General features: G+C 38.6%; 1 long non-coding RNA gene across 1 annotated transcript; it reads right to left on the bottom strand.

Moving 5' to 3' along the window:
• Nucleotides 1-681: 681 nt before the first annotated feature.
• LOC124805285 lies at nucleotides 682-9,079 on the bottom strand. The gene is made up of 2 exons (XR_007017429.1): nucleotides 8,922-9,079; nucleotides 682-1,151 (listed from the first exon to the last, which is right to left on the bottom strand). It is a non-coding gene; the product is annotated as an uncharacterized LOC124805285 (long non-coding RNA).
• Between the last annotated feature and the right edge of the window lie 1,093 nt (nucleotides 9,080-10,172).

Here is a 10,172-nt window from a genome sequence, read left to right as displayed (position 1 = left end):
TGTAACTTACTCTGAGATCTGAACTAGATTCTTTCCACAAGGAACGAGAATTTCTTCTATCTGAGACAGAACAGTTGCTTTAGCAATAAGCCAACTCCCTAGTCTTTTAACCTTTGCAAGCAGCGACCAGCGACTCTTACTATTGTATCACCTGTGGAAACGCCTGTTGCTTTGTGGGTCCCATTGGAAAGTAGGAGGAAGATACTGGTGGAAGTAAGATTGTGAGCATGAGTCATTAGTCATGCCTTGATGGTTCAGTCATAGATCAAAGATGCGGGGTTGTAGTCCCGGCCTGACACAAAGTTATTCTGCCGGGAAGTCTTACATTAATATATTTGATGAGTGTTTAGTAGAGATTTATACAACTTTCTCTTGTTTTTAATCTCTGTTTTCAGTCGGCACCTTTCTATTCTTTAATTTCTGGACTACCCATAATGGTGAACCCGATTTCAGTGTCATTACGTATGAGATGTTCAACAATATACATCTTGCAGAAATAACATTAAATAACATAATAGGTTTCTGTTGCCAGTTCTGTTCAAGCGCAGTATTGTTTTACTCAGTGTATGATTCCAAAATCACAGTTTAACCCTTAACTACATGTGCCACTGAAAGTTATGCCAGTACACACATGCGGGACTCTGTGCTGGCGTTCCATTTTCTAGCAATCATACCACATAGTATTTTTAAAATATTTAATAGCAATAAAATTTAAGTACTACAACTGTTACAAATGACTCATGATGGTAAACATAATACTTAAGTGAATGTTTCAATTATAACTCATTACTTATGACTAATTAGGAACAAGGTTGTATAAAAAACATAGTGATGAACAAACATTTAGAAAATATAAATACTAAGATGTCATGCTTCGTTGAATGGAATGTTGCAGGCATTGCAAATAGTTTTGCAGGTGGAATGCTTTTTGCACACAAATCGTGTACACTCTGAGCATGTGATCATAGTTTTACTGTTGTGATGTTTACCAAACTCATGACATGGACCAGATCTTGGTCGCTCTCATGAGGCTTGAGGGATTACTGGTACCTCAGAAGGCTCCTTGTATTTGACCAAATATGCTTTTATATCTAGGGGCAGTGATTGTATGTAGCTCTACAACCTCTTCTGTCGTATTATAACATCTAGACCTGAAAAATGAAAAACGAGGGAATAATGAAAGGAAAAGCAAAGCAAATAAACGACGAAAGTCAATAGAACAATTAGATGAATGAAACAAAAAGTAGTGTACTTTTATAATACAAGTAATAATAGTTATTCATTTATAAATGCATAGTACTAAAAAAGCAACGTAGTAGTAAAAAAATACTTACAATATCGTGTGTTATAAATATAATTGTAAAACAGCAACACACGCAAGTGGTATGGGGTGCCGTAATGAGGAAGTGTCTCACTTGCAGACAACTTGCAGACAACTAGCTGTAAATCACACAGGCATGGAGTAATGTGGGAATCACGTGGAGACTCCTGATGGGGGAATACATGGAAGCTCAACCTAAAACCTTCCATAATAACTGCCAAAACTCAGAAATGCACAGTTTGTTCTTCCCTGTTAACGATACACACTACGGTTAGGAAACCAGGAAATGGTGTGATAATTATTACAGTGGGCAAACACCACCAATGAAAAAGAAAATATTGTTGAAACTATGAATGAATGCAGTTAAATGACATTTATTGCCAGCTGCTTATATGTGTCTAAAATGCAGTCTCAAAGACCCAAAGTATTAAATACGATACAACCATGAAAACATGGTATGTATGTACTGGAACGAACTTTCATTTTTTTGTAGTGAAATCGGTTATCACTTTTTTTAGCACTTTTCCCACGATTAAGTGGGGATTTTGCAGGAGCACTAGATGTTAGCCCAGTACCAAAGGATGAAGGTAGTGTTACGAGATACCATCTGTGATACAAAAAGGGGGATTATACTTCCAAAATTGAGGACAGTTCATATCTGATGGAACAGAACAAGAGAGAACGAAATGTCTAAACATTACACAATGTGATACAAATGGTGGCATTCATGCCGGCCATCAATGGAACGGAAAAAATTAAAGGTTCCTCAGTAAGAAAATTTTGATTATGACGTTGATGGGGGACAAAGGTGTTGTCGTCTGTTAACACAGTGGGTTAATCTAATTTTGCTGCGCTCAGTCTTGTGATTGTGCTTGAATTCATTTTTTGCGTCTCCTTAGTTTTTATTTTATTATTTTGCTCTTATGCCTCACAGTTAAAGGACTTTTGTGGGCTGGGTGGATCATAAATTATATTTCATGCCAGCAGCAGTTGATCATATACCTGAGAGTAAAAAAGATTAGGTTCTATGACACATGGACAGAGAAAGAGCCTGCGTTGTTCATGAATAAAAACAGAAATCGAAGAGGAACTTTTCATTAAATAACACTTTTTGGAGGGGAAAAATACAGTTGTTTTTGGAAGTGTGTGGTACTTACAAATAAAAAACAATGAAAATTTTAAACTGTCTCTTGGTGTTGTCTTACAATTATTGGTTCATGTGTTTGTGGATACATATTTTCGCTAGCAATTTAAATTCTGATGTTTTGTAATATTTGACCACCATCCTCCTGTTGTTCCACTTCTTAGTCATTTACTGTATAACCTTTATGATGGGCATAACCTATGAAATTTGCTTTGGCCATCAATACACATCATCATTGCTAGGTAGACCACGGTTGGAAATCTGTGAAACTTCAACATCAAAATGGACGTAAGTAGCCTCTGATGAAAAAATGCAAACAGGTGAGTACATTTTTACTAAATATAACAACAATATACATGAATGAAATTTGTATACTGAACTGTTTGACAAATACTTTATTATATGTGTACACACAATTATGAAATATACTTACTTTACATTTACATATTTCAGAATGTAAGTTACTAAACATTACTACTTGAAAAAGCATTACTGCCAAAAACGTCTATATGTAGTCATATTGCCAAGGAACAGATACTGTTGGCAAAGTAAAGCAGTCAGAAAAATACTTTCATTTGTTGCAGAAACTGTTGAGAGCGCAATTTCAATTATTATACCTGTAATTTACGTAAAATAACTTCACACATAAAAAGCCCATCTACTGCCGGCGTTATTCTGTGCTCAATTGTCTTCAGTTATTTTTTAGTTTCATAAAACCAACTAACCACGAGTGGAAGCTCAAGGAAACTTTTTCGAGGAGGCAGCTGAAGTGGAAAAATATCGTATTTCTGTATTAGATAGAACAAATTTCCTATAGTTGGAAATTCAGGATGGAAGCTCTTCTTGAGGAACTTGAACTTTTACCGTCTGTGCAAGCGAATTATCTCAGAAAGGTGGAATTTCTGTATGGAGAAGCGGACATTCATTGTGTCACAAAGGAAACATGACTGGCTGAACTGGCTAAACAAGATCGGAAGATAAGACTCATCGCCGACAGTCACTTGAAATATGTGAAAGATAAGGTAATTTCTTTCGATCTATGGACATCTCTATGCGATACGTTTGAGAGAAAAGGAATTGATAGTCAACTTCTGTTGAGAAAACAGTTGTTAACAATGAAATTTAATGCAACAAATGGTATGTTAGTTAACCACTTTCTTAAGATTTACGTGCAGTACACCACCAGCCACAAACAAGAGGATTGCCATGTGCCACCGCCTCCGGCAGACATTCATGGTCCGAAGATGATCTGATGAAAAGATCGAAAGCAGCCACCATTTAAAAAATTAAGTGATCAAGACTGCTTCCAGTTTATTTTAATATGAGGCATGTTTTTTAAGTAAGTACCGTTTTGAAATTAAAAAAAGACATGCTAAGATATCTCAATAATTTTATTTTTACATGAAAGCCTGTACCTTAATCTACTTTTCTATATAATTTCCGTCAATTCTGAGGCACTTGTCATAACGTTGTACCAGTTTTTGAATACCCTCCTCATAGATGTCTGCCGCCAGACTTGTTAACCACTGCATCATCACTGTTTTGACCTTGTCATCGTATTGAAGACGCTGACCGCCCAGGTGTTTCTTCAAGTGCAGGAACCGATGGTAGTCACTGGGCGCAACATCGCGGCTGTACGGAGTATGATCTAGAGTTTCCCATCGAAAAGATGTAATGAGATCTTGGGTCTGATTCGCCACATGTGGATGGGCGTTGTCTTGCAGCAAAACGATGCCCTTGCTCAACTTGCCACGTCTTTTGTTCTGAACTGAATGGCGCAAATTGTAAAATGTCTTACAGTAAGCTGCTGCATTGATTGTCTCATTACAAGGCAGAAATTCCACAAGCAGTACTCCTTTTCTGACCCAAAAAATTGTGCACATGATTTTCCGGGCAGAAATTGTTTGCTTAAACTTCACTTTTCTGGGTGAATCTGAATGCCGCCATTCCATGGATTGTTGCTTTGATTCTGGTGTGACATAGGCCACCCATGTTTCATCGTCCGTAACAACTTGGCTTAAGAAATCATCACCGTCATTGTGGTACCGCTCAAGCAAAGTCAATGAATGTCTAAATGTTTGGTTTTGGCACATCTGTCAACATTTTCGGTACCCAACGTGCGCACAATCTTCGGTAATTCAAGTGCTCAGTCACAATGCCATACAAAACACTACGAGAAACAGTAGGAAAGTCCTCCCACAAGGAGGAAATCGTAAAGCGTCTGTTTTCTCACACCTTATTGTCAACTTCCTGCACCAAACTTTTCCGGCCAGGGTGGCCGAGCGGTTCTAGGTGCTACAGTCTGGAACCGCGCGACCGCTACGGTCGCAGGTTCGAATCCTGCATCGGGCATGGATGTGTGTGATGTCCTTAGGTTAGTTAGGTTTAAGTAGTTCTGAGTTCTAGGGGACTGATGACCTTAGAAGTTAAGTCCCACAGTGCTCAGAGTTGGGATTTAATTTCTAAGGTCATCAGTCCCCTAGAACACAGAACTACTTAAACCTAACTAACCTAAGGACATGACACACATCCGCGACCAAGGCCAGATTCGAACCTGCGACTGCAGCAGCAGCGCGGTTCCGGACTGAAGCGCCTAGAACCGCTCGACCACACGGCCGGCGCCATTTTTGCATCAAACTTTCATTAACGACCAAAGGACGCCCACTCTGTTGTTCATAATGCACATTTGTGCTGCCATCTTTAAATGCTCTCACCCACTTTCTTACCATTCCACCATTCATAATGTTTTCTCCGTAAACTGTACAGATCTCACGATGAATATCTATCGCTTTTAGGCCTTTAGCACTAAGAAATCTTATAACAGTCCGTCCTTCACAGTCGGCGGGACTCACGATTATCGGAGGCATTTTAAACACTCAGTACACAACGTAAACAAGAAAGAATCAGACTGTAATGGCGTCAGTGCGTAGACAACAGATGTAGGTACCTAGTGCGCAAGCGCAGAACGCCTACCGCAGCGCTGCGGCTGCGGTGTGGCAAAACGGCACTTATTTTAAAAAAACACGCCTCGTAATTACAGATCGTTGTTTTCCTATATAAGAACTATGTTCTTAAAAGTATTTTCAAGTGAAACTAATGTTAAACTGTGGCGCTGCAGATTAGGCAATTTGAGTTATGATAGCATTATACGCCTTCAATCACATTTTGATGGTATGGAACAGTAGACTTCAACAATCCCAATGATGCTCAGAAGGAAAACAATCACACCTGCCATACAAGTGCACTAGGAAACGTGCCACCAGACCTCGTTGAGTTAATCCATAGCGACATGTGTGCGCCAGTCTCACAAGAATCGTTCGATGGTATGAAGTATATGCTCATGTTCGTCGACGACTTTACATTTTTCATAGTGTTCTGCACACTGGAAGCAAGTCTGACGTAACTCGCTATCTGAAGATGTTTCTCGCCATGGGTACAGCTCGTTTCAACTTGAAGAGCAGCAAATTGCGGCGTGACAATTGCCGTGAATGCATGTCGAACGAGTTGAAGCAGTGTTTTGAAAAACAAGGAATAGAGTTTGAGTTTACAATCAGATATATTTCTCAGCAAAATGGTGTCTTGAAGCAAATGAACAAAACTTTTATTGAGAAAGCTCGCTGTTTGATACTTCAGTGTAAATTATGTAAGATGTTTTGGTCAGAAGCTGTTTGTATTGCTGTATACCTACTAAATAGAATTCCTGCTGCAGCTGTGGAAGGAAAGTTTCCTTCAGCTTTGTGGTACCACAAGAAAACTAACTTGAGAAAGGTGAGAGTATTTGGATGTATTGCTTATTTAGTGGTACTAAAGGAACTGAGGACAGAGAAGTCTGACAGAAAATCTTCGGAGTGCTACTTCACTGGCAACTGTTCTAATGGCTATAGGCTCTGATTTCCAGAGGAAGGAAAAATAGTCACAGAAAGGAACATTGTTTTCTACAAAGGAAGATTTGACTTTCAACGTATAGAAATTGAGAACTGGATTCCGGAATCGTACAGGAATCATCAGAGAAGAAACACAAAGACGATAATGATGGAGACTTCACTGAAGACGATGTTAAATTAAATGGTGGAGGTCATGGAAGAATTCCCATACCATAATTGACCAGTGACAAAGAGAAAATTGAAACTGAAGCTGTTCGACATCCTACCAACAAGAGGAACACTGCTAAATACCTAGATGACTTTGCTGTTCTTGCATTGAATGCTGAATGATTTGTCTGTGCTTTACCAGAAAGCTACATGGAAACCGCAGCTCTTGAGGGTAAGGAATACTTGTATAAAGCTATAATGAATGAAACTGGGTCTATAAAGGATAACAAGACTTGTATCTTAGTTAAATTACCCTCTGGAAGGAAGGCCATGTGCAGTAAGTGGGTGTTCATACTGAAGAAGGACAAGGATGAAAATATAAGACGAAAGGCTGGACTTGTGGCTGAAGGATATTCACAGACAAAAGAATTTGAGGGAACATGCACTAGTGGCTAGAGTTGCAACTGCTAGAATAAGGCTAATTATGCCAATAAAACAAGGACTGGATCTGGAACAATATGATGTTGCCAGCGCTTTTATTCACATATTACTGAGGGAGTAAATATACATGATTATTCCTGAAGGAGTGGCTATTCCTGAAGAACTGAAAGACACACCTTTTTTTGCTTTGTAGGTTACAGAAGTCTTTGAATGGCTTAAAACAAGTACCACTAGCATGGAATCATTCAATTCATATGTTCCTTATCTCTATAAGATTCACTCAGTGAGAAGCAGATAAATGTCTTAAAGGAAGTTGTCATTTACTTTGTGCTGTATGTTGATGACATACCGATGGCAGGAAAGAACAGAGAGGAAATAGACAGAATGAAATTTAAGTTACAGAGCAAATTGAAAATAAAGGAACTATCAGACCCACAATCAAACTTGGCAATCGAGATTTCAAGGAACAAAGAATAAATGTATCTGAACCAAAAGTCATATTTGAAGAGTTTGCAACAACGATTCTACATGTAAGACTGAACCTGGAGGAAGGAAAACGGATTGATAAGCCATGCAAAAAGGTGATGGATGCTTGAGGTATGCAATGACAGCAACAAGGCCTCATTTATCTGCTACAGTCAACTTCTTAAGCTGATACCAAAACAACTACTCCACGATTGAACGCATAGTACAGTCTCATGGCTGTGGAGTGACAAAAGGCGCCTGTCCAGTTTAAAATGCAAATTATCTCCCATCTTGTGGGGCGCCATTTAATTGGGGGACACGACTGAATAGAGCAAGTGTGCGCTGATATGAAGATATGTGTCATATGGCGCACACTCCGCTGCAGAGTGAAAATCTCATTCTGGAAACTTCCCCCAGGCTGTGGCTAAGCCATGTCTCTGCAATATCCTTTCTTCCAGGAGTCCTAGTTCTGCAAGTTTCGCAGAAGAGCTTCTGTGAAGTTTGGAAGGTAGGAGAAGAGGTACTGGGAGAATTGAAGCTGTAAGGACAGATCATGAGTCGTGCTTGGGCAGCTCAGTTGTTAGAACACTTGCCCACGAAAGGCAAAGTTCCCGAGTTCGAGTCTCGGTCTGGCACACAGTTTTAATCTGCCAGGAAATTTCATCATAAAAATAGATAACACTTTCTCGAAGTAATGTTTTTATGTTGACCATTACTTTTCCGTGAGTCATTTAATCCACTCTTGATTAGCGAGTGAAATGCATGAGCAAAGCTGGCCCACTAAACTTTTTATTTTACTACTAGCGAAACATTTGAAATGTCATGAACAGTTATATTTACAGTGCTTTGGGATTACTGGTGCTACATATGTGACACTATTTTTAGATGGCATATATTTGTAACACCTACTTTAAAATACTGATAATTTATAATTAGGGTATTTTATGAATGCCATGTAGCAGCGACGCTGTGGCATACAGTGACATTTTTACTCCATCTTATCATTGCGCCTGACGTTTATCGCGAGCTCCCCTCTGGCGAACATGTTGTATGAAAGCATTGTCCAGATTTGATAAAGTTTCCAGAAGTCAGCTGTATTTCTATCTGTAATTAACTTCTTTAGATTGTGTAAAGAGGTTATGTAATCTTCTGACATAGGTGTTTGTTTTAATAAAGCATCCTTTTCCATTAAACTTTATTATGTGACATATAGGCAAAAGCATTTCCATGTCTCTTTTCATGTGCATTATGTATGCCTCAATTGTGGTCTTTGCGTACTACAACTTCATTTGGCGAAACTGAAATGGCTAATGATTTTTGACTGCACCATGACACACAATGGCGTGACATGAATAATGTAATGCGTTGCTAGTCAGGTACAGATATATTATACAGTTGTTTATTGTATTTTCAGATTAACATTCATATAGTTGGTTATGCATTTGTAAATGAGGCTACCTCTATGTGGTTATATATTTCTAGGTCTGAAGATTAGTCATTACATACAACATTTAATTACCTGATTATAAACAAACACTGTGATCTGAGGCTGTAATTATAATAAAGCAAACATTTCCCTGGATCGTTGAAAACTTTTTCGTGACAGTGCCAGAACTTCGAACTGGTACAATTTTGGATGTGCACTCATTTTTTAAGCAGCGAACTCTTTCTGGACAAAGATACTCTCCACTGCTATGAGGCAAAGATCTAAAACTGGCTGGATCCAGTGAGCTCAATACTACTGTTTCGTATTGAGCTCACTGGCTGGAACTCAATTTAGCATAGCAATATATTTTCCCAGCCAAGGGTACTCATTAAGAAGACTGATTTTGAAGCATTTTACAATTTGACATAGCGCTACTGACAGTGGGTCTGTTCTGAGCATATACATTTGCAACAGAAATATAACCTTTTTAAGTTCCTGGCTAACCACATTCTTGGGCATTGCGACATATTTGGAAACATACAGCGAAAAGTTTGTAACAAATAACAAATACCTGCCTAAGCACAGCCTCAGAAATTGCAAAATATTAGGAAATAAACAGGCAAATATTTGTGACAGGCAAGGAACATAAATGTCATTACTTCTCGCTTTACTGGCAGGAATTTGAACTGTATACTTAGGTTTCTGACTAACAAACCCTTGCAAATCACGACGTATTAGGGAAAAATATCCAAATATTTGTGACAAACAAGAATGCTGGTCGTTTTACCCACAACAATTTCGTCCTTTCGTTTTCTAATCTGATGGAAGACACTAAAACGAAGAAATTAATTCGCGAGAACGTGTGCTCTTCTATGTAAAACACATCGAATATACCTCTGTTACATGAATAAGAAAGTTTCCAAATGTGTCACAGAAGCTAATATGAAAAGAAATTATTAACTTAAAGTAAGAAGCGTACCAACTTACTTACACTGCATACTCCACGATCTTCACCACTACTGGTCCTGTAAGCTGATAACTTACTACTAGGAACTTCAGGACTGTTCATCTTTGAGTCTCTTGAGGCTTTTACTGCTGATGTTTCATTAGTGACATTTTATTATAAGAAGACGGGCTAATGCTGACAGTTTTGCGATATATCGTCAAAACTTGCGCTGTTGCCTTGAAATTGCGTACTTGCAGTACGCAAAGTACAATAAATCAGTATGCCATCTGTTGCATGGAACATGGCTGCCTGTATTAGGTGGACATTCATGTACACATTGAGAAATGCATTTGTTAACACTCACCTCTTTGTACTAAATATAAGTTATGAGAGGTACT

This window comes from Schistocerca piceifrons, chromosome 7, assembly GCF_021461385.2.
Source record: "Schistocerca piceifrons isolate TAMUIC-IGC-003096 chromosome 7, iqSchPice1.1, whole genome shotgun sequence".
Taxonomy (NCBI): domain Eukaryota; kingdom Metazoa; phylum Arthropoda; class Insecta; order Orthoptera; family Acrididae; genus Schistocerca; species Schistocerca piceifrons.
This window is presented reverse-complemented; position numbering and strand designations above follow the sequence as displayed.